The sequence below is a fragment of the Myotis yumanensis genome, unplaced genomic scaffold (genome assembly GCF_028538775.1).
Source record: "Myotis yumanensis isolate MYYU_CA2020_CCGP unplaced genomic scaffold, mMyoYum1.0.hap1 SCAF_2, whole genome shotgun sequence".
Taxonomy (NCBI): Eukaryota; Metazoa; Chordata; class Mammalia; order Chiroptera; family Vespertilionidae; genus Myotis; species Myotis yumanensis.
In genome coordinates, this window is record NW_027223753.1 from 92,694,709 (window position 1) to 92,719,105 (window position 24,397).

The following is a 24,397-nucleotide window of genomic DNA, read 5'->3' on the forward strand; positions in this document are numbered from 1 at the left end:
CCTATGCCAAAATCTTGCATAATGGTTGCATGGCAGATTAAATTTTACTTTTGCATGCTAAGAGTATTCAGTTATAGCCTTCATAGTTGGAATTTGGCATTCTGGCACAAAGTCCACAGTGTATTCAGAAATCCAAGTTGGTGTCATACATTTCATTTGGATTTGCTTTCCTTTGTTTTAAGACCATTTCACAATAAACATTTTGGCAGTAAAAAAGAAAAAGAACTTACATAGGTTTCTGGTAAAGGGACCCTTACAACTTTTGACATAAATGGTTGTTGCCAGGAACACTGCACCATGGTGCCAGGGGTCCTGCTGTGAAATGCACTCACAGCATTGCATGCTGAAGTCGTGTTCTCAAACACCACGATGGCACTTTGCTGTCCACAAAGGCTGACTGACTTAATTGGCCCAAAATTGGACAGCTTCTGGATTACTGACTGAAGATTTTCAGTGGGTTTCATGTTCCTTTTCAGCCATCTAGCAAGGGAGCAAATGGAAACAGTAGTATCACCCAGAAAGTAAACAAAAACCTTAGTTTTCATTTATTATACCCGTAGGGGAAAAGTAAATTTACAGTTCATATGGAAAATAACACAGTAATCCTATCTAATAAAAGAGAAACATGCAAATTGACCGTACCTTCGCTATGCCCACAAGCTAATCAGAGTGACTATACAAATTAACCCAACCAAGATGGTGGCCGGCAGCCATGGAGCTGGAGCGAGCAGGAGGCTTGGGTTGCCCCGGCAATGGAGAAAGCCAAGCTTCCCACCGGCCCTGGCCGGCTGTGGCCTCCACTCAAGGCTATAAAGTTTCAATTATAGAAGAAAAATAAATCCCAGATACCTGCTTCCAGCCAGCCTGGCAATCTGCTCACAGAGGTGCTTAAAAAAGAAAAAAGAAAAAAAAAGGAGAGGCTGGGAGCTTGGGTCGCTGGGGGGCTTGGCCAGCCTGCAAACAGCCATCAGCCCCTTACCCAGGCTGGCCAGGCCCCCTAGCAGGGACCCCCACCCTGAAGGGGGTGTGCCAGCCTGAAAACAGCCCTCAGCCCCTCACCCAGACTGACCACACCCCCATGGGGTGAGGGTGCCTGCTGAGGGGCTTGGCCAGCCTGAAAACAGCCCTCAGCCCCTAATCCAGACTGGCCAGGCACACCAGTGGGACCCCCCCACACACACCATGAAGGGACTGTGGCAGGCTGAAAACGGCCCTCAGTCCCTCACCCAGGCTGGGCAGGCCCCCCTCTGGGACTCCCCACCCTGAACGGGATGTGGCCAGCCTAAAAACGACCCTCAGCCCCTCACCCAGGCTGGCCAGGCACCCCAGCAGGACCCCCACACACACCGACCCTGAAGGGGCTGTGGCCAGCCTGATAATGGCCCTCAGCCCCTTACCCAGGCTGGCCATTGCCCCATGGAGTAAGAGTCCCCGCTGGGGGGCGTGGCCAGCCTGCAAACAGCTATCAGCCTCTCACCCAGGCTGGCCACACCCTCATGGGGTGAGGGTCCCCGTTGGGGGTCTTGGCCAGGCTGCAAACAGCCATTAGCCCCTCACCCAGGCTGGCCAGGCACCCCAGTGGGACCCCCCCACACTGAAGGGGCTGTGACCAGCCTAAAAACAGCCCTCAGCCCTTAATCCAGGCTGGCCAGGCACCCCAGCGTGATCCCCCCATCGTGTAGGGGCTGTGGCCAGCCTGAAAACGGCCCTCAGCCCCTCACCCAGACTGGCCATTGCCTCATGGAGTAAGAGTCCCCGCTGGGGGGGGCGTGGCCAGCCTGAAAACAGCCATCAGTCCCTCAGCCAGGCTAGCCAGGCACCCCAGCGGGACCCCCACCCTGATCCAGGACACCCTTCAGGGAAAACCAACCAGCCCCCACCTGTGCACCAGGCTTCTATCCTATATAATAAAAGGGTAATATGCAATTTGACCCTAACAGCAGAATGACTGTGAATGACTGGTCACTATGATACACACTGACCACCAGGGGGCAGACGCTCAATGCAGGAGCTGCCCCCTGGTGGTCAGTGCACTCCTACAGGGGTGACGGCTGCCAGCACAGCAGTGGTAGCAGGAGCCTTTCTTGCCTTCTCAGCAGCACTAAGGATGTCCGACTGCAACTTAGGCCTGCTCACCTCTGGCAAGTGGACATCCCCCAAGGGCTTCTGGGCTGCCAGAGGGATGTCTGACTGCCAGCTTAGACATGATCCCTCAGGTAGTGGGCCTAAGCCAGCAGGTGGACATCCCCTGAGGGGGTCCCAGACTGTGAGAGGGCACAGGCCAGACTGAGGGACCACCTGAGTGCACAAATTTTGTGCACTGGGCCTCTAGTCTATATATGTAAAAGCCTAAGCGACTGTGCGACCGTTCGACCATCTGACCGGTAGCTATGACATACAATGACAACCAGGGGGCAGACACTCTGACCGGTAGCTGTGACCGTGCACTGACCATCAGGGGCAGATGCTCAACACAGGAGCTGCCAAGCTGCAGTTCTCAGGTGATGCACCTGGAACCAGAGAGGAGGGAGCTCAATTCTGGGGTGCATCACCCCAGAACTGCCTTCTCGCAATCTGGGACCCCTTTGGGGATGTTGGAGAGCCAGTTTTGGCCTGATCCCCACAGGCCAGGCCGAGGGACCCCACCAGTGCACGAATCTGCATCGGGCCTCAAGTTAATAAATAATAACACAAGAACAGACTGTTTGACCTACAAGTGTAAACCTACTTTTGCCCCTCCCTGAATAGCCTTCATTCTTATTTAACTTGTTATTTTATAAAAGGCACTAGAGGCCCGGTGCACGAAATTTGTGCACTGAGGGGGGGAGTGTCCCTCAGCCCAGCCTGCACCCTCTCCAATCTGGGACCCCTTCGGGGGATGTCCGACTGCAGTTTAGGCCTGATCAGTCAGACATCCCTCTCACACTCCAGGACTGCTGGCTCCCAACCACTTCTGCCTGCCAACCTGATTGCCCCCAACTGCCCTCCCCTGCCAACCTGGTTGCCCCCAACTGTTCTCCCCTGCTAGCCATCTTGTGGCTGTGGGCGCCACTATCTTTGAGGGTGTCACAGTCAATTAGCATATCCCCTCCTTATTGGCTGATGGTGCCGCCATCTTTGAAGGTGTGGCAGTCAATTAGCATATTCTCTCCTTATTGGCTGTGGGCACTGCCATCTTTACAATGGCATGAGGGTCAATTAGCATATTCCCTCTTTATTAGATAGGATACCTGCAAGCTGCTTTAACTGTCCTTTAAATTCTGTATTGATTACTGCCATATGTATCAATTGAAAAGGATAAGGGTATAATTTCAGTGGCTACAAAATTGGCAAAAAATATTTTGCTCTTCTAAATGCCCTCTCTTTTTAACCTTCAAGCATCAGCATCCAGGTAGTCAAACCAACAACTTCTAACTTTTTAGTTCTTACTATTTTTTTTCAGTAATGCTAATCCAAAATGTTCACTCTTATAGTACATACATGAATAATACCTTAATGTATATTGAGCACTTATTGTCTGTTACTAGTGCTTAATGCCCATAATCACATTTTATTTTCAGGACACAATGCCAAAAATGAAAAACGAGGTAGGTAATTTTGCTACCACCATTGCACAAGAAGGGATCCAGAGGCATAGAGATGTAGTAGCTTTTCCAGGCTCAAACTTCTATTAAGTGTTGCAGAGTTCCAGTTCCATCCTGACACCTTGAGCCAGTGACTGCCTATCCCACTAATTTCAACTAAAATCTCTTGGCAAAAATATGAAAAAATTACTTGAGGATGCTGAAATTGAAAGCAGATGGATTGTGTCGGTACGGAGAATCATCTGCACAGGGAAGCATCAGACTGCAGGGAACAGGACCTCTCTCCTGAGCATGTGACTTATGCTTCAAAGGCAACCCCCCCTGTGGAGCAGTGCAGTAGTGGCCATGATGTGGCTGGCTAAATAAAATCTGAGGTAAAGAGAAACATCTTTCTAATTAAGAAAAGTATCCCTTGGGAGGCTAAAGTGAGAGTGAGGGGAGAATCCCAAAGAGAAAGAGACCTTCCTCTAATTCTGTATAGGAACCCACACAAGTTTTATGAGTGGGACAGACTCAAACCAACATATTAAAGGTTTTGAGAATTAAACGGGCATTTTAACCACCATCCACACAAGATCAAGAGAGAGCATGCAGTCTGACCCTAACCAGGTTGAAAACAAAAAGACCACCATTCTCCAGTAATCTCATTAGGAGCCAGGGGCCATGCAACACAACATTTACAATGTCCATGACACAATACAAAGTTATTTGACATACAAAAGACCATAATACTCTCAGGTGGCAAAAGACAATACATGTCAAGCCTGAGAAGACCTCATGGAATTGTCACATGAAGGCTTTAAAGCAATTCTTATAACTGGTTCACAAAAAAGAAGCACACATGAGAAAAGTGGTGTAACCATCACAGTGAAGTGAGAAGACTCCTTTTTATCTTCCCCTAAATTTACAAGTAGGACGTCTACAATCCAACAAGGCTCATTTGCTCAATACACAGACATGCCTGAGACATCCACACATGAGTACATCTGCAGGTGGGTGTATTGGAATGTGTAGGGGAGGCAAGATGAGAGGCAGGACAGGGATAGTGTCTGCAGGGGCAGTTCGGCAGCTGCTGCAGGAATCAGGGTTTGACCACACTGCAGTCCACAGACTATGGCGCAGTGGAGGGTAAGAGGGGCAGCGGAAACATCGGTGCCCAAGAAGCCACTCCCCCCACAATTGTGAGGAAACCTGGTAGCAGTACTTGAGAGGTACTAAACAGCACAAAGGTGCTATAAGCCATTAGCAACAATGCTACAGGCTCCTAAGCCTGGCTCTCCCTACCCTACACATCCCCTGACCATGGAGGTGGTGCCCTAAGATCAAGGTGAGCTAACACAGTGGGGAAACCCACTACCCCATCACACAGTAGTCAATTTTCATGACAAAGAAACACTCCTCTCATCTCCACCCTGGCAGCAAAGTAACAGAGGTAAGAGGAAACAAAAATTTGCACTATGGTGTTATCTATTGGTAAACAAAAGAAAAACCTTTGGTTATTAACCTGCTGAATTGTTAAGATCAAAACAGTAACTAAACAAGAGCCTAGTACTTCACATGTGCGAGCAGAAGAATAATACATCAAGTAACATGGTAACCCAAAAAGAAATGACAAGTCTCCAGAAACCAAACTCAAAGTCAGGAAAGAGTGTGACTTAAATGACAGAGAATTCAAGATGGCAATTTGAGGACACTCAATGAGATAACTCAGAAAATAAACTCAGAAGGGAGAATCGAAGATGGCGGCATAGGTAAACACCGGCTATGCCGCTGTAAACAACCACTTCAAAAATACAACTAAAAGACGGAAGGGACATCAACCAGAACCACAGGAAGGCTGGCTGAGGAGAGACTCTTCAACTAGAAGGAAAAACAACAGCAAACCGAGGCTCAGAGGAAGCGCAGTGTGGAAAATTTAAAGGTACGGTGGTGCGGCGGTGCGCGCGCAAAGCGGGCTGGTGGCTGAGGGCGCGGTTGTCGTTTTCAATCAGGAGGGAGTCTCAGACTCTGGGCTACAGATCCGGGCAAGTCTCTAGGGACCCAGACTCAAACGGGAGAAGCGGGACTGTCTGGCTACAGTCCCTCCAAGGTTTGCAGCAGTTGCAGGAACAGAGAGGCAGAGTCCCTGGGGACGGACTGAGAGCAGCCATAGCTGCTCCCTCCCCCCGCCCTGTTGAGCCCGCCCCGCCCAAGCCCTGCGCAGAGCCATTTGCCGATTGCCTCAGGCAAAGGCTGGATTAGCGCCTCCCCAGAGGACTGAAGTTTTCCACACAGCTGATTCCTACAGCCAGTCGGCCTGGTGGTCAAATCCCTCTAGTGTTAACTACAACAATTAAGGCTTGGCTAGAACAAGACTGCGCACAAAGACCACAAGGGGGTGCACCAAGAAAGCATAAAAGATGCGGAGACAAAAAAACATGACAGAAATGGAGGATATGGAGCTAAAAATCGCAATTTTGAGGGCTTGCTATAAACTTGAGCAGAGCCTCACGAAAACTAATGAGACCCTCGATGCTACGATAAAGAAATTAGAAAGTAAGCATACACGGACTGAAATAAAGAATATTATACCCAATAGCAGACCAGAGGAGCACAAGAATCAAACCAAAGATTTGACAAAAAACACCCAACTGGAAAAGCAAAATGAAAAAAGAATCCGAAAGTGTGAAGATAGTGTAAGGAGCCTCTGGGACAGTTTCAAGCGCACTAATATCAGAATTATTGGGGTGCCAGAAGATGAGAGACAGCAAGATATTGAAAACCTATTTCAAGAAATAATGGCAGAAAACTTCCCCCACCTGGTGAAAGAAATGGACTTACAGGTCCAAGAAGCACAGAGAACCCCAAACAAAAGGAATCCAAAGAGGACCACACCAAGACACATCATCATTAAAATGCCAAGAGCAAAAGACAAAGAGAGAATCTTAAAAGCAGCAAGAGAAAGAGACTCAGTTACCTACAAGGGAATACCCATACGACTGTCAGCTGATTTCTCAACAGAAACTTTGCAGGCCAGAAGGGAATGGCAAGAAATATTCAAAGTGCTGAATACCAAGAACCTACAACCAAGATTACTTTACCCAGCAAAGCTATCATTCAGAATTGAAGGTCAGATAAAGAGCTTCACAGACAAGGAAAAACTAAAGGAGTTCATCACCACTATACCAGTATTACACGAAATACTGAAAGGTATCCTTTAAGAAGAGGAAGAAGAAAAAGGTAAAGATACAAATTGACAACAACAAATATGCATCTATCAACAAGTGAATCTAAGAATCAAGTGAATAAATAATCTGATGTACAGAATGAACTGGCGCTTATAATGAATCAGGGACATAGAAAGGGAATGGACTGACTATTCTTGGGGGGGAAAGGGGAATGGGAGATTCGGGAAGAGACTGGACAAAAATCGTGCACCCATGGATGAGGACAGTGGGTGGGGAGTGAGGGCGGAGGGTGGGGCGGGAACTAGAAGAAGGGGAGTTATGGGGGGGGGGGGGGGGGAAGAGGAACAAATGTAATCCGAACAATAAAAATTTAATAAAAAAAAGAAAAGAAACTCAGAAAGGAGATTCAATGAACTCAGGAAGAAAATTAATTAACAAAAGAAATACTTTACTAAAGAGATTGAAACTATAAAAAATAACCAAACAATAGGACCAAGATAGTGGTGTAGGTAAATGCCAGTACTTGCCACCTCCCACAACCACATCAAAATTACAACTAAAATACAGAATCACCATCATTCAGAACAACCTGAAAGCTTGCTGAATGGAAGTCCTACAACTAGAGAAATAAAGAAGAAAGCACATTGAGACTGGTAAGGGGCAGAGGCACAGAACGGGCTGGTCCAACACCCATGTGTGCTGTTTTTTAATCAGAAGAGAGATGGCCCCTGTGGAGACTTCCCATGAGGAACAAGGGGTCCCCGTCCTATACTAGATCCACCCCAACCTAGGGTCCCAGAGCTGGAAAGAGAAGTCCCTATAACTTTGGGTTGTAAAAACCAGCAGGGATTGAGGCTGCTGGAGACCCAGGTGTCCCTCTTAAAGGGCTGGCACACAAACTTACTAGGACTCGACCCCTGTGAGCTCCAGCACCAGAAAGCATCAAGGGACCCAGACACATGTGTCTGTCACTGGGGCAGGAACTCAGGGGTAGCTTTCTCCCAGACGGGAGTGCTCACAGGGGTTATTGTTCCTGTGCTGGAACTCCCCTGTCACAGGGCTGAATGGCAGCTATATCTGAGTCTCCATCATCCTGGCTCAAACTGTTTGCTCCACCCTGATGATTCCTTGAGATCCTGCCCCATACAATTTGCAGCCCCATCCAAGCTTTTTGCAGAAGCTTTTCCATATGAATGGCCTGTCCAGGCTCAGGCCTCAGACTTTGCTAAAATCTCTCAAACAAACTGCAGTTGGTGTCAGCATGCCCCAAAACTATCAATAAAAGGCCCAAGACCTGGCACTAGCACCAGCCTGCCTCACTTCCCAGCTGGGCCTCACTTGGGCACTTATAAACCCAATACAAATAGAAGGCATCTGCAGATTTCTTTGTAGCTCCTACTGGGTGGCTCCAGGCAATGGCTTAATTTGCACCTTCCTGGAGACCCTAGAGCCAGTGCACCCAGTGAACAGTTTCAGACCACAGCTTCAGACTACAACTCTAGTGACAAATTCAAGGGGCAGACTCAGTGAGCACCAAAGCCTTACTGAGGCAAGTCCTGCTCCATAGTGTTGTTTCCTGCACAGCTCTCCCACTGTGGTTGCAGCTGGTCCTCACAGACAATTTGCCTGGAGGTCAGTTCCTCCCAGTGACACCAATAGCAATTAAGGCTCAACTACAACAAGACTGTGCACATAGCCTATACAGGGGTGCACCAAAAGTTCAGGTGACTACGGAGGCTGAGCCAGTGGGCCCTACAGGACACCTACAACACAAGGCCACTCTACCACCTCCAGGAGACATAGCAGCTTTACCTAATACATAGAAACAAACACAGGGAAGCAGCCAAAATGCAGAGACAAAGAAGCATGTCACAAATGAAAGAAATAAAAGAAAGCAAACTACTGGATACAGAGTTCAAAACCACAGTTATAAGGTTACTCAAGAATTTTCATAAGAGCTTCAAAGGACTTAGTGAGATGTTCAAGGGTCTCAGTGAGCGTGTCAAAGACATGAAAAAGGACCAGTCAGAAATTAAGCATATACTAACTTAAATAAAGAATAAACTGCCAAAACCGGTTTGGCTCAATGGATAGAGCGTCAGCCTGCGGACTGAAAGGTCCCAGGTTCGATTCTGGTCAAAGGCATGTACCTGGGTTGCGGGCACATCCCCAGTGGGAGATGTGCAGGAGGCAGCTGATGGATATTTCTCTCTCATCGATGTTTCTAACTCTCTATCTCTCTCCCTTCCTCTCTGTAAAAAATCAATAAAATATATTTTTAAAAAAAGAATAAATTATAGGGATTCAACAGTAGAGTAGAGGATTCCAAGAATCAAATCAATGATTTGAAATATGAGGAAGCAAAACACCCAATCAGAAGAGCAAAAAGAAAAAAGAATCCAAAAATATGAAGATAGTGTAAGAAGCCTCTGGGACAACTTCAAGTTTACCAATGTTTACATTATGGGGGTGTCAGAAGGAGAAGAGAAAAAGCAAGATATTGAAAACCTATTTGACGAAATAATGACAGAAAACTTCCCCTACCTGGGAAAAGAAATAGACTTACAAGTCCAGGAAGCACAGAGAGTCCCAAATAAGAGGAACCCAAGGAGGTCCACACCAAGACACATCAAAATTAAAATGCCAAGAGTTAAAGACAAAGAGAGAATCTTAAAAGCTGCAAGAGAAAAGCAGTTAAGTTACCTACAAGGGAGTACCCATATGACTGTCAGCTGATTTCTCAACAGAAACTTTGCAGGCCAGAAGGAGTGGCAAGAAATATTCAAAGTGATAAAAACAAAGACCTACAACCAAGATTATTCTACCCAGCAAAGCTATCATTTAGAATTAAAGGTCAAAGAGCTTCACAGACAAGAAAAAGCAAAAAGACTTCATCCCCATCAAACCAGTATTATATGAAATGTTGAAGGGTATTTTTTAAGAAGAGGAAGAAGAAAAAAAAGATAAAAAATATGAACAATAAAAGGCAATAAATACATATCTATCAACAATTGAAAAAATCAAAATAAACAAACAAGAAATCTAATGAACAAAATAAACTGCTGAATAAAATAGAAACAGAGGCATGGAAACATGGAACAATCTGACGAAACTCAGAGGGAATTGGGGAGGAGGAGCAGGAAGAGATTAACCAAAGATCTTATATGCATATATGCATTACCTATGTACACAGACATTAGGGTGGTGAAGGCCTAGGGTGGGACAGGAACCAGGTGGAGGGGAGTAATGGGGTGGGGAGAAATATCTGTAATACAATAATAAAGATTTCAAAACAGAAAAAACAAATTCTGGAGCTGAAGAATGCAATAAATTAGATGAAGAGTGCATTAAAAACATTGGAAAAAGAGAAGACCAGATGGAAGAGAGAATTAACAACCTTGAAGACAGAAATCTAAGACTGACTCAGGTAAAAGGAGAGAACTAATATTTTTTAAAAATGAAAGAACTCTATCTGACTCTGTTAGAAAGAATAGCGTAAGGATAATAAGATGCTCAAGAAGAAGAGATGGAAAAGGAAACAGAGAGCATATTGGAAGAAATAATTGATGAGAACTTCCCAAACCTAGGGAAAGAGCTGGTCATTTAAGTGCAAGAAGCTAACAGACCACCTAATTATCTCCATGCAAAAATACCTTCTCAATGCAAAAACACATTATATAAAACAATCCAAAGGTAATGATAAAGAAAGAATTCTCAGGGCAACCAGAGGAAAAACGACAGTATCCTACAAAGCAAACACCATCAGATTTATCAGTAGAAATCCTACAGGACAAGAGAGGGTGGAATGATATATTCAAAATAGTGAAAGAGTGAAACCACTACCAAGAATGGTATATCCAGCAAACTATCCTTTAAATATGAAGGCGAAATAAAGGCTTTTCCTGACAAACAAAAGCCGAGAGAACTTAACCACCACAATACCTGCATTATAAGAAACGTTGAAAGGAGCTCTTCTTCCTCACCCAGAAAGAAAAAAGTATATATAATTTTGAGTAAGTTTCCTCGTATTTTATCTCTGAGACATTTTATATAAATTACATGAAACAAAAATCCAGAGTTGAGACACAAAGCGTAAAACAGAAGAAATGGAGAAAACAGTATAGAAAACCAACAAACTAAAATGTCAGGCAGAAACATAATGGAAAGAAACAATGGAGATACGGAGAAACCAGAAAACAAAAGATAAAATGGTTGTAGTAAGTCCTCATATATCAATAGTCACCCTAAATGTAAATAGACTAAACTCACCAACCAAAAGGCACAAAGTAAATAGCTGGATTGAAAAACAAGACCCAACTATACTTTGCCTTCAAGAGACATCTTAGCTCCAAACATAGGCTCAGTGAATGGGGTGGAAGATGATACTGCAAGTAAATGATATCTGAAGAAAAGTGAGTGTCACCGTACTTATATCAGACAAAATCAATTTCAAGACCAAGAAAAAATAAAAAAATAACAAAAGACAATGATGGACATTTTTTTTATGATAAAGGGGAAAATACATCAATAAAACACAAACCTGTCCCTATCTCCAGGAGTGTTTTTTTCAATGAGGGTGTTTGAAAATGGGGTTCATGTAATTGTATACAGAGCAATGCTTGTTTTTATCCTTACCATGTATCTGAAAGACCACAGTATGTCATTTTTAGTTAAGATGTAAAGAGTTTGTTATCACCCTATATATTTCTAAAAGTATCTGCATATGACCAAAGTTAGACACTTACCTGACAACTATAGTTGACATTGGGGGATCCTTTATTCTTTTGTTCAACAAGTGGCACCTTTTCCATCCATGATTTTCATTATTGATGATTTCCCTTTTCCACAGGGGCACATTGCTTGGCTTTGGGGTCATATAAATCTCTTTTGGAAACTGACGACTTGCTAAGATCCTTTCTAAGCCACCGAGTTCAAGATCCTCACCTAGTAATAGAAAAAGCATTACCGCAATTCAGTGTTCCTCTCCATTTTTGCATAGCAAGAAAATCGTAAAATTAATTTGAGAAAGAATGTTTATGCCATTTAATAATTGCTATTTAGCTCTTCCACTCCATCACTGCAAAAATATTATTGAGCAACATCTATACATTAGCCTATTCCTAAACATCTAATACACAGCAAATGAGTGAATTAATAGATGTTCTTATACCACCACAAATACTGAAGGTTATTTGTACAACTTGTGCATGATCATCAAACTAATAGCAAGTTACTGCACAATTATTTTGACTCACTCCAAGTTAGTTAAGAACAGGGCTGGAATCAAGGGCTCCTGCCCAGTCGTATTAATAACATTTTGCATTTACGCAACACCCAGTGCTTCACATTGACCTCAATTGGCCCCTATCCAAATTTCTCATCTACATTGAGACAAAGAGCTTTGCCAGAATGTAATTCAATACACTGCTTTCTTCAGCAAAACAGCCTTGCTACAAAAAAATAAAAATAAAAAAGGAAGAAAGAAAGGAAAGGAAGGAGAAAGAGAAGGAGGGAGGGAAGGAGAGGGGGAAGAAGGGAAGGAGAGAGGCAGGAGAGAAAAGAGTTAGTGGAACTGCATAGTGTGTTTAGTGATATAGTTGACTTGTATCGGAGTGCAAGCTTCTTATCTCTTTGCTGTTAATAATTTGAGAAACAAAGCCAGTTTGCAGGTTATACTATGTATGAGTAGCTCAGCAATTCATTTAGAAATAACCGGGGCTGGATGAGTTCTGATCTAATTCCTATTCAAGGTTACCTTGAATCTCTCCAAGGCTCGGTTTCTGTTCCTGCATTAAGTTTATGATAGCTCTTTTATTTTCTAATACATTGATGGTTCTTCCCAGACAGGGCAATTGGCAGAGATCCCAAAGAACCAAGAACTGGCTCAAAGGACGTAACTTGGCAATCTGACTAAATAATATATTGACTTGATGGATAGCTTGATCCTTGAAGGCCCAAAAATCACTCCAAGTGAGTTAAGAACAGGACTGGAATCTGAGGCTCCTACCTAGTGGTCAAGGCCTGGCCCAGACAGCTCCCACATACTACTCTTAACAGTTTATTAGCTTAGTGATCACACAGCTGGGACACCTGGAAGCTCTCACAGGCATACTTGAACAATAGGCAGAACATATGATTTGCTTTGGTTGTCAGAATTTCATAGCTAAATTTAATATTCAACTAAATTAACCAAATTCAGATATTTGGTGACATCCATTTAACATAATTTTTTGCCTCTAATTATTTTATTGTTTTGTTGTATAGACATATTTAAATATTGTATACTGCCTCACCCTAGCCAGTTTGGCTCAGTGGATAGAGGACAGAAGGGTTCCAGGTTTGATTCCGGTCAAGGGCACATGCCCAGGTTGCAGGTTGGATCACCAGTAGGAGGCGTGTAGGAGGCAGCCAATCAATGATTCGCTGTCATTATTGATGTTTCTCTCTCCCTCTCTGAAATAAAATATGTAATATTGTATACTGCCTCTAATTCTCTTTGTAAGCAACTAGAGGTAAATTAGAAAGAGAATATAACATTTACAAATTCTCATATTCTCCATTTAGTAGTCATATTTAGTACTGCACACACACCAAAATTACATAAAAACTCAGAACTCATTTTGAATATTTAATTGGATCTTACAGCCCACTTTGTTTGAAATTATAAGCAAGTTTCCTGGTTTTGAAAGAAAGTATGGTAAGCATATGAATACCTCAAGAAAATTAATATCATTAGAAGTAAAATGATATTATCAATTTTAGATGGAGATATTGAACCATAAGCTACTTGATTTTTTAAAATTTCTTATTTTAGTGTGTGGAATACAATGCATGGTTGATGGATGAATGAACAAATGAATGAATTAGTAACACAATACAAATCATCATAGATAAGGTCTAGAAACCAGTACACACACCCTTGCAAGCGTGCCTGCATGCATGTGTGCGTGCATGCATGAGCGTGTGTATTTACCAGAGACAGTAAAAATAGATAACTTGAAACTTTGGGTTTTAAGGTGATCTGTTACTTTTGCACCTCCTAACTGTCTTCAATGTGGGAACAGAAGTCATGGATTTGGTAGGCAGGCGGCACGCGCTGCTGCTAAAGTTGCCCCATTGGTTTCCTCTCCAAGCCACTCACTCTGTGGAACCATTCTTCCTGCCTGCCCTGCCTCTCCCTGCATGTCCCACAGGCCAGTTAAGCAACCTCCCAAAGTATTTTTGGGGGGCGGGGAAGCAGTGAATTAACCAAGAGACTTACTTTCTTAAACATTAAAAACAACACACAAAAGCTTTTTAATCTTCCTCCCACTTCCTACTTTTTGTTTGGTACCAGTCAGTCATTTAGGAAACTGGTATGGAAAATGCACTACACTTCATAAAACCAGCGCTAACAAGTTCTCGACATAACCCCTCTCTTTGTGGTACCGGGGCCTGAGGGGGAAGGGGAGGGCCTCTTGGAGAGTGTTATGATGTTTGGAGACAATTATCTGGACAGCAGTGTATCTAAATCCATATAGCGTAATGGATCCTCATTTCTCAGTTTCATGTTGTTCTTATGACTTAACTTCACTATTATTTAAAATATAGGAGAAAAACCTGGGTTTTTAGCAATAAATCTTTAGTTGGGTTTTTTTTCTTTCTTTTTGTGATGGCCCAGGGTAACAAATACAGGCTAATACAGGCAACACTTCCCTGCAGATGAAGAAGCGGATGGCCTGGAAGGGATAAAACCGATTTTCAAGGTCAGATGAAATTTCTACTAGAAGAAAGGCTTTGGACACAGAGATTGTGAGGCAGCGGTATCCATTATTGAATTTATAGCCTGACAGATGACAGTGAGAAATGGGGCATCTCTTCAGGATGCACTTTCAAGGCAATCACTATGCATTTGGAAGTAGCATTTTGGAAATGAAGCAGCTTTTTAGTGAAGAACTCAGGGCTTCAGTGACTGGATTCCACCTTAGGCACAGTTCCTTCAGGGCATAGACTGGAAACTCAAAGGAACCATGTCTTCCCTCTGCATGCCATTCCCCGCTCCTCACAGTGCACCTCTGTAGCCTGGCTTCCAGCCCCAGCAGAGAATGACTGCAGCCAAACACCTCGGAGACAACGGCAAGGGAATCGCCACAGCAGCAGCTTCACAGGGAGGGACACGGCCAGTTGCTAAATGTGTAACCATATCAGTATCTACACTGGGAGGCTAAGGAGACAAAAGTGTACTGGGCTGCACATCAGGGCGCGCTGTGCTGTCTGTTCCTGGAGCAGACAGATGGGAGGGTACTGACATCGGGTCAGGCCTTGGGATATGGTCTCATGGTCCCTCCTCAATATACTGTGCTCTCTGTTCCCGGAAAACATAGATAGGAAGGTGATAATGCTGTGCTGTGTCGGGAACAAATTGCGTAGGCATGGCTTTGTAACTTTGTAGTTTTTGCAAATAAATTGCTGTAACTCTTGCAGTCAGGTGCTGCAGTTCGAAGCAAAGGCTGAACTGCAGACAGCTGGCCAGCTTAATAAAGGTTCCTAAATTTAAATTCTGAGTCAGTGGTCTATCTCGCTGAGTCAACCCATTACATTTGGAGGCCTGCAGCGAGATTCCCGGCAGGGAGGAGAGGGACCCCTTGTTTAGGGCAGGAGGCTCTCCCCCGGAAGGGAGGGGAGGGACCCCCTATTCAGGGCAGGAGGCTCTCCCCCACTGGTCGCCGGGCACTCAGAGAGATACCCCACACCTGTGGAGAACAACTACCAAGGAGGCCTCCAGTCCACCCAAAACTTTCAATTCGGAAACCGAACCACCTGGACTCTCGAGAGAGGTAAGGACCGGTCGTTAAACAGGAATTGGGACGTCCCACGGAAGGACCTATACGGAGGGCTGGACGCAGCGGTACTCCTGGTCCTGACCCGCGGCCACGACGGGGGCCGGGGTCCCTGGTTCGTGCGGCTGTAGGCTGCACTGGGTTTGTCTGTCTGGTATTTGTTTGTCTTGCTGTTTATTGTTAAAAAGTTGTCTGCTTCTGTGTACACCCTGCTGCAATGTTTTTTGAAAATTTTCAGGACTTCAAGGAGCAAGCTGCAGGTTCCAGGCAACCTTAGGTTGCATTTGGCTGATTTATCTTGTCTTTGTTCTTTGTTGTCTTTGTCTTTATCAAATGGGATAGGGTCAGTCATCTTCATCGACCCCCCTATCAGTCAGGCCCACTCCGGGTGAGTGGAAGGGGAGCTTGATCACCTCCCGGGAAGCTATAGAGCTCCCTCAGGAATTAGGAAATTGTTAGGAATTGGGTGGATTGTTTAAACTCTGAGTGAATGTCTGGTGAAAGTGTGTGAGTGTGGAGGGAGGGGGCCTGCCCTCTCCTCTCCTTTATGTGGCTCCACGACTTCAGTTACGGAGTCGGAGTGGGCCCCAACCTGCGGTTCCGTGATTCGTCATATGGCATAACAGTGACTCACCCCCATGTGGAGGTGACCAGGCCCGGGGTTTATACGGGTGCACCTTAGCTACGACGAATCTAAGCTCCCAAGGGACACGGCCAGGCAGGCATCTGAGTGAGGATCTGTGAAAACAGGTCACCCCCTCCCTTGTCTGTCTCTCGCCACCAATCATCATGGGGTCGGGACAAAGTTTGTTTTTGTGGGACTAGCCAATTTACTACAGAGAAGGAGGAAAAAAGTGTAAATCATTACTGGTCTGTGTGAAGTAAGAGCTACCTTGATTTATTCTGCTTTCTGTTGATATGCTTGGCTGAACGTTTGGGCTGGCCCCTTAGCAGTCCGCAAATAGTCTCTCGGCAGCTGCAACAATTATTTTTCTGAGTCTTTTGCTCACTGTTAAGGAGAATTAGCCCACTTAGTTAATAAAGATTTCTGTCTATCAGCTGCTCTTACCTAGGTTGTAATTTACTATATTAAACTGAAGTTCTAGGGTAGATTTAAAGGTTATAATGTTAATGCTTTTGATTTACAGCGATTCTGTGAATGAGAGTGGCCCACTTTCCAGGAGGGGTGGCCGGATGCAGGGTCCTTTGATCTGACCACTGCCTACCGGGTCCATTACGTCATACACGGCCGCCCAGGGCATCCTAATCAAATTCCTTATATTCAAGTTTAGGTTGACATATTGTCCAAGAAACCCTGGTAAATGAGGGCTTGCCTCCCGAGGGAAAATTGGGACAGAGACAGACAATTCTTTTGGCCGGGCCCCAGAAGGGAAAGGCTCCCCGGGTCCTTCAGGGAGAGCAGGAAGAACCCATTAGCCGGCCGCCCCTATGGTCCCCTGGTGCCGGATTCGGGTGACCTGGGCCTCAGGCCCAGGCCACGCCAGCAGCTCTTGACCCAGAGCCCCTGCCTCCCCCGCTGCCAATTGTCTTCCCTCCGCACCCACCGACGGGAGGGGCTTTGTCGTCCTTCAACCCCTTCAGTCCGTCCCATACTAGACAGGGACAGTGTATGGGGAGAGAGAAATGGCGGGGGGGGGGGGGGGGGGAGGAGAGAACCTGCAGGACCTTGCGACATCTGCCAGTCCTGCAGTTCCTATGTTGCCACTATGGCAGGCCGGCCCTCTAGATCTGGGGCTAGACAGGCAGCCCTCTGGGGAAGCAAGGCAGACCGAGGCGCTATTCCCAGCTCCAGACCGGATTAGGGAGTGAATGAGAGAAGGGGGGTGGGGGTGTTGGCAGTTAAGTTACTGGCTGCAGACCTAACAGGTCTTATCAATGAACTTCAAGGTCACAAAAAGTAACTAAGCACAGTCTTTCTCTGCCCTGGTTTCTTCTTTTTAACCCCTCCAGTGCTGAATCAATTGGGCCTGGGCTGAGAGAAGGGGGGCTGGATGCCTGAGCTGCCTGCAGTGGCCCTAAAAAAGAAGCAGCAGCAGCAGCAGCGAGAAAATAGACCTGACATTAGAGCTTCCCTGCTGCTGCCCAGTACTTGGGCCTTTGGCTTGCAGGCTACATCAGTTAAGCCATAAGGCTGAGATCTATAAAAGCTGCAGATAGAGTTAGTAAAAGCTCCCTGCTTGCAAATGTACTGAAAGGGTTTAGTACCTGTTGAGCTGGAAGAGGAGGGGCTGATATCCCCTTCCAGTACACTCCCTTCAAAGAGGCCTGGTCGCTGCTCTGCCATAAAGGGGACTGGTGGGAAGACGAGGAAAGCAGGGCCCTGTAACTATAAACAGAGTTTAAAAAAAGGGCACTCTCCCTGGACCTGGGAGCCATCAGGACTTTGAAATTCTCCAAGAGAGGAGAAGTCTGACTCAGAGACTAGCCGAAACCTCACTGGGTTAGGAGAACCGGAGGCTGCATATTGAACTTATAGACTGCAATTTGCTAGGCAGAGGTCCAAGCCTAGTTGTATAGGGATTAAGCTACCTATGTACAGCAAAACAACTTCCTCCTGTGCCAGAATACATTTTAAGGAAATTGGACAAACTGTATTTGTGGCTAGAAACAAGAACTGGCCTATGTGTAAACTGTCCTGGAAAAAGGCTATGTGGAATGAACCCAAAAAGTAAAGGGTGTCTAGCTGCCGAGAGGGCAGTTGCCCAGGTGAGCAAAGAAGAATACCCATTAAATTTTGGTCCCTATTGAGAGACAGTTGACAGTTCGCAACCTGTATACTGTCTTACAGGCCTGTGTGACCATGCCCATGTCAGGGGTGGCACAAAACCTCAACTGTAGGAAACTGGGGAAGGCCTGTCTAGAACAGAGGGGTTAATAAAGTGGTGAATACTAGCCCTCTGTTCCAGGAATTACAGACCCTGTGAGGTCCTGTGACATAAGACCCTGTAGGGAAATAAAGCTCCTTTAGTCCATTCTGAAAGAACAAATAAAAGACAGATTAGAGACTGTGTTTCCCTCCAGGCGACCCAACTGGAACCCCAATAGTGATAGGGGAAAGGAAGCTCTCGATAGGTATCGCCAGACTCTATTAGGGGGCATCCGAGCTGCTGCTTGGAGACCCACAAACCTCTCTAAGGTGACAGAGACAGTCCAGGGGCCTAACCCTGATGCCCTGGAAAGCCGGAGGGCTGTCCAAGTCGGCCCCAAATATTAGGAAAAAATGACAGAAGTTAGAAGGCTTTGAGGGGAAATCAATCTCTAAGTTGGTTGAGGTGGCCCAGAAGGTTTTTGACAATCTGAAGGACCCAATGGCAGGTTTAAACACCCAGATGGTCAAGGTCCTCCTGGCCCTAAACGAGGAAAATGGCCCAAGGGGCCGGAGAGACAACAAGGGCAAAGAAAAGCCTCGCGGATGAAAAGGAATCCAACCCCGGCTTGGGAAAAATCAATGTGCATTTTGCAGAAAGGAAGGACATTGGAAAAGGGAGTGCCCTGAACGTGCAGGGGAACCGACTCCCTCCCATGCTGGTGGAGGAGGTGGATTGGGGTTGTTGGGGCTCGGCTGGCCCCCAGGAGCCCAGAATAACCCTGACAGTGGGGGGCCAAAAGGTGGACTTCCTTGTGGAACTCATAGCACTCACTCAGGCCCTCTGGTAGAGAAAGGGGAAAAGAGTAAACATTTCAGCTTCCTGAAAACAGCTGCCTTGAACCCTGCCACACTTCTCCCTGACAAGAAGGCAGAGGCCCCTTTGCCTGACTGCGAGGAGACACTGACTACCCTCACTTCCCTCTGTGAGGACCTTGTGGACCAGCCCTGCAGAATCCGGATGAGACCCTCTACACGGAGGACGGGAGCAGCTTCGCAGAGGAAGGTACCCGGTAGCAGGGGGCACATGAGGAGGAGCCAGGGGAGATCTAAGAAGCCCTGGTAAGCGCCCCGGCACTGGCCCTGCCAGACCTACCCAAGGACTACAGGGATATATCTCCTCACACTGCCCTTACAGGAGGACACGGGAGCCACCTTAAAGAAGTCTCCTGACCTCAGGAGGAAAGGAAAAAGCTCCTGAGATACTTAACCACCTGGCAGCCATATAGGGGCCAAGGAATTGACTAAAAGACCAGTAGGACCCCTAGAAGTTCTCATAGCCCTGCCAGCACGAAGGCTCCCAGAGAAGCCTACTCATCTGCCAGAGGAGCAGAGGCTAGCTGAGAAACTAAGGGCCCGGGAAGGAGAGGCTGGATGGCTAATTCTGCCAGATGGGAGGCCTATAATGCCAGAAGCCCTGGGGCAGACCATCGCTTCCCAGACCCACCAGAGCACCCACCTGGGGGAATGAAGTTATCAGAACTACTGGGAAGAGAATTTTACATCCCAGGGCTCCAGAAAATATCTTAAGAGTTGGCTAGAAGGTGCCAAGTGTGTGCCCTGGTAAATCAAGGGCCCCTTTTGTGGCCGCACTGGGACAGTGATTCCGAGGTCAGAACCCGGAGAACACTGGGAAGTGGACTTCACCAAGATACCAGGAGGACAAGGAGGGTATAAATACTTGCTGGTTTTCATTGATACCTTCTCTGGCTGGCCTGAGGCATACCCAACCAAGGCAGAGACAGCACAGGTAGTAGTTAGAAAACTCCTCACTGAAATTGTCCCCCGGTTTAGCCTGCCACTATACATGGGTCCAACAATGGCCTGGCGTTTATCGCCAAAGTTACAATCCATAGTTAAGGCCCTAAGAGTTACTTGAAAATTGCATTGTGTTTATAGACCACAGAGTTCTGGACAGGTAGAGAAGATAAATTGAATCTTAAAGGAAACATTAACTAAATTAAAATTAGGGACTGGCGAAAACTGGGTAAGTCTCCTTCCTTTTGCTCTCCTCAGAGCTAGGTGCACCCCATGCATCCAAGGGCTAACTCCTTTTTGAGATAATGTTTGGGCAACCGCTGCCATTGGTGCCCAGGTTGGGGGAGGAGGAAGTCGCCCATCTCTCTACCCAAAATTTGCTTAAGTTCTTACAGGCTTTGCAGAGCAGTGCCACGTCAGCACGAAGGGTGGTGAGAGCCATACGGGAGGAGGACGTGCTGAGATACAGTCCAACACAGCCTGCCTTTTCTCCGGAAGATCTGTCCAACACAGCCTGCCTTTTCTCCGGAAGATCTCGTTTGGGTGAAGCGTCATGACCCTGGCAGCCTGGAACCTAGATGGGATGGACCCTACCAGGTGGTGCTGAGCACTCCAACCGCCATCAAAGTCGCAGGAAAGAGGCACTGGATCCATCGTATGCAGGTTAAGAAAACGAACAACAGCGTCGAGGGATGGGCCCTGAAGAAGAACTGCACGATCGGAAATTGGAACCCCGTCCTCCTCATGCCTCTCGCCTGGTGGACTGACCAATGGGAAGGGGAAAAGACGTGGGGACTAAGACTCTATGTAAGCGGCCGAGACCCTGGCCAGCTCTTCACCACTCAACGCCGGACTCTTCCCCAGTGGTTCAACCCGATTGGCCCCTTGCGTCCCCTAGACAAGCCAGAGAGGCCGAGCCAGCCACAGCACCCAGCCCCAGCTAAACCTCCTGGTTCCCCTGGGTCACAAAGGTCTGGGAGCCCCAGCCCTACTCCACCTGCAGCCACGACCTCACCGGCCCTTGGGGACCTACAACAGCTTTTGGATACAGGCCCAGGAAAACCAAACCAGAAGCTGCTGGGAACCTTGGACTTAATGTTTTCTTTCCTAAATCGCACCTCCCCAAACCTGACCGCGGATTGCTAGCTGTGCCTCAACTCTGAACCCCCTTATTATGTTGGGATAGGGGCCGGGGCCCAGCTCGGGAAGGACACTTCTGCCATCAGGAACCTTTCGCCAGAAAGTCTGCCAGACGGACTGTGTATGTGGGGACACAAACACCAAGGACTTACTCTTGGGGACATCTTAAACCCCGGGACTTGTGTGTACCCTATGAAAGACCCTGCTCTCCTCCTTGGCAGGACCAGTCGTTCTGCTCCTCCTAGGGCTCATATTTGGCTCCTGCATTGCCAAATGCCTCCTCAATTTCATATCGTAGAGGAGGACGCTGAATCAAAGATTTGATTCGGGAATAAGACCAGTAGGGAATGTACTGGGCTGCATATCAGGGTGCGCTGTGCTGTCTGTTCCTGGAGCAAACAGATAGGAAGGTACTGACATCAGGTCAGGCCTTGAGATATGGTCTCATGGTCCCTCCTCAATATACTGTGCTCTCTGTTCCCGGAAAACATAGATAGGAAGGTGATAATGCTATACTGTGTCGGGAACAAATTGCGTAAGCATGGGTTTGTAACTTTGTAGTTTTTGCAAATAAATAGCCATAACTCTTGCAGTCAGGTGCTGCAGTTCGAAGCAAAGGCTGAACTGCAGACAGCTGGCCAGCTTAATAAAGGTTCCTAAATTTAAATTCTGAGTCGGTGGTCTATCTCGCAGAGTCAACCCATAACATGATCAGTATGGCTCTCAAGGGCTGCAAAGTAAAGAATAAGGTCTGACTCATGGCTAACAGATACTAAATCTGGTGCCAAGATACTAAAAACTTACTAAGGAGAGTTCACACTCACCCTCTACTCACATACATTTTTCTTTGTCCAGTCCATTCCTGTAGCAACAAAGCAACTGTAGCAAATGATTTGGAAGCAGCATGTGAAGATTAGATAGAGTCTCAAAGGTGTGTTGCAGAACTTCAGGATGGTCATAGTTTTTAGATGTCTTACACTTTTCCAGGGGTGGAAATTTCAGTACAATTTGATGGCTTTCGGCCGTTTCCATAATGACCCACCGAGTTACAGAGAAGAACAAATAGAGAATTTAAAGAGTGAAGCCCCTGGCAGTTGTCCTTTCTCCAAGCTTTTCTCCATCTCCAAGAAGGTATCCTGGAGTCTGTTTTCTCATCTCTGACTGCTTAGCATTCTGAGAGTCACAATGGCCCAGACCCTAGCCTGGAACTCTGAGTGCTCATCCTGCAGCTTCAAACCCGAGGAAATCAGCCTGTCAAAAATACCTTGACAAGTCTTACAGGGATTTTTAGATAGAAACGCCTGTTTCTGCCTGGACATGAACTGTATCTGAGGAAAACAGAGTGTTTTCCTCAAAAGTAGAGGAAAAGGGGTGTGTACACATCCAGTATTCTTTTCCCACCTGGCACTTAGCAGAGGTCGTGCACCCTGTGTACATAATTAAGGCTCCACCCCCCTGAGGGGAGTGGTTATATCAGCACAGTTCTCTGAGGAAAGAGCGTCATCGTCCAAAACCAAGGAAATGTCCAGATTAACACAGGTAAGCTGCCAACTGCTTCTTATTCTCTTAACCAAATTAACACCAAGGAGACAGAGGAAACAAACAAACATGCTCAATTCTTTCTTTACTGGTAGAAGCCATTCTTCATTGTGAACCCAAAACAGAGGACAGTCAAGGTAGTAAATCTTAAATCATCACACTTGATAGCAGCTCTAAGCAATATCGTGGCTGCCAAGAACTCCCAGATTTGGGGCAAAAACACAAAGAGAAAGGTTTACTACAGCTACACCTCACTCTCAGCACACTTCATCACTGAGACAGGTTCCCCATCATTGCTCTGCTCTGTGAACTGGCTGGGTAATGACACTGCAGGATGGTGAGAAGCAGGGAAAGCCATGGAGCCAAGCAAGCTACGACAAAAGCTGGTAATGTCCGGCTTTTCACCAAACTGAAAAATCTTTGGTCAAGACAGTAAAAACATTATAATTATATCATATCATTAGTGTCCAGAGCAAGAGATATACAATTTCACTTTTTTTATTGTTTTGTGTTTGTTAGTGTGTGTGGTTTTTGTTATTCTTAACTGAGGATATATTTTTTTAAATATATTTTTATTGGTTTCAGAGAGGAAGGGGGGGAGAGAGAGAGAGAGAGAGAGAGAGAGAGAGAGATCAATGATGAGAGAATCATTGGCCAGCTGCCTCCTGCACACCCCACACTGGCGATTGAGCCTGCAACCTGGGCACATGCCCTGACAGGGAATCAAACTGTGACCTCCTGATTCATAGGTCGATGCTCAACCACTGAGCCACACTGGCTGGGCCCTGAGGGTACTTTTTCCATTGATTTTTAGAAAGAATAGAAGGGAGTGAGGAGAGAGAGAGAAACGATATGAGGGAGAAACATTGATTGATTGCCTCCCACACATGCCCTGACTGGGACCAGGGATCAAACATGCCCTTGACCAGAAATCATACCCACCACCCTTTGGTGTGTGGGCCAATGCTCTACCCACTAAGCAACACTGGCCAGGGCCAATTTCACTCCTTAATTTCAACTTGCAAACTTAAAAAGTAAAACTTTAAAAAATAAAAGATATATATTAAATAAAAATATATTTAAAATATGTTACAGAACTAACCAGAATTACTTGGATATAATGTGATCCTCATAATTTCATGGGTGTTTTTGAAAAAAGAATGAAATTGGGGTAGGTCAGAGGGTTTGAATATTTTGATAGCCAGAGGCTTCTTTCTTCCAAGCAAGTTGATTCTTACTGTAAATCCTCATTTACATAAATAGCAAAGAAAAAACCATGTTTTAAGCCATCCAATGGGCTAAGGATGTGATCTATTAAAACTGATTCTTTATACCCCATGGAAATTGACCCATGTATTCTTAATCATTGCTCTAAATAGTAATCAATGGAATGTTTCTAGGTATCTAAAGTGTATTGGCCTTGGCTGACTTCAGACATAGGCCACAATGATTACATTTTATTTTTAAATTAATTATCTGATGGATAAATGTTTTTTGCAATGG

General features: G+C 45.9%; 1 long non-coding RNA gene across 1 annotated transcript in view; it reads right to left on the bottom strand.

Annotated features, from left to right (window-relative positions):
* Positions 1-24,397, bottom strand: part of LOC139003658 (uncharacterized) — a 51,618-nt gene that overhangs the window by 21,276 nt on the left and 5,945 nt on the right. Inside the window, exon 2 of the long non-coding RNA XR_011470282.1 lies at positions 11,497-11,695. This is a non-coding gene — a long non-coding RNA (uncharacterized lncRNA). The remainder of the gene's footprint in view (positions 1-11,496; positions 11,696-24,397) is intronic.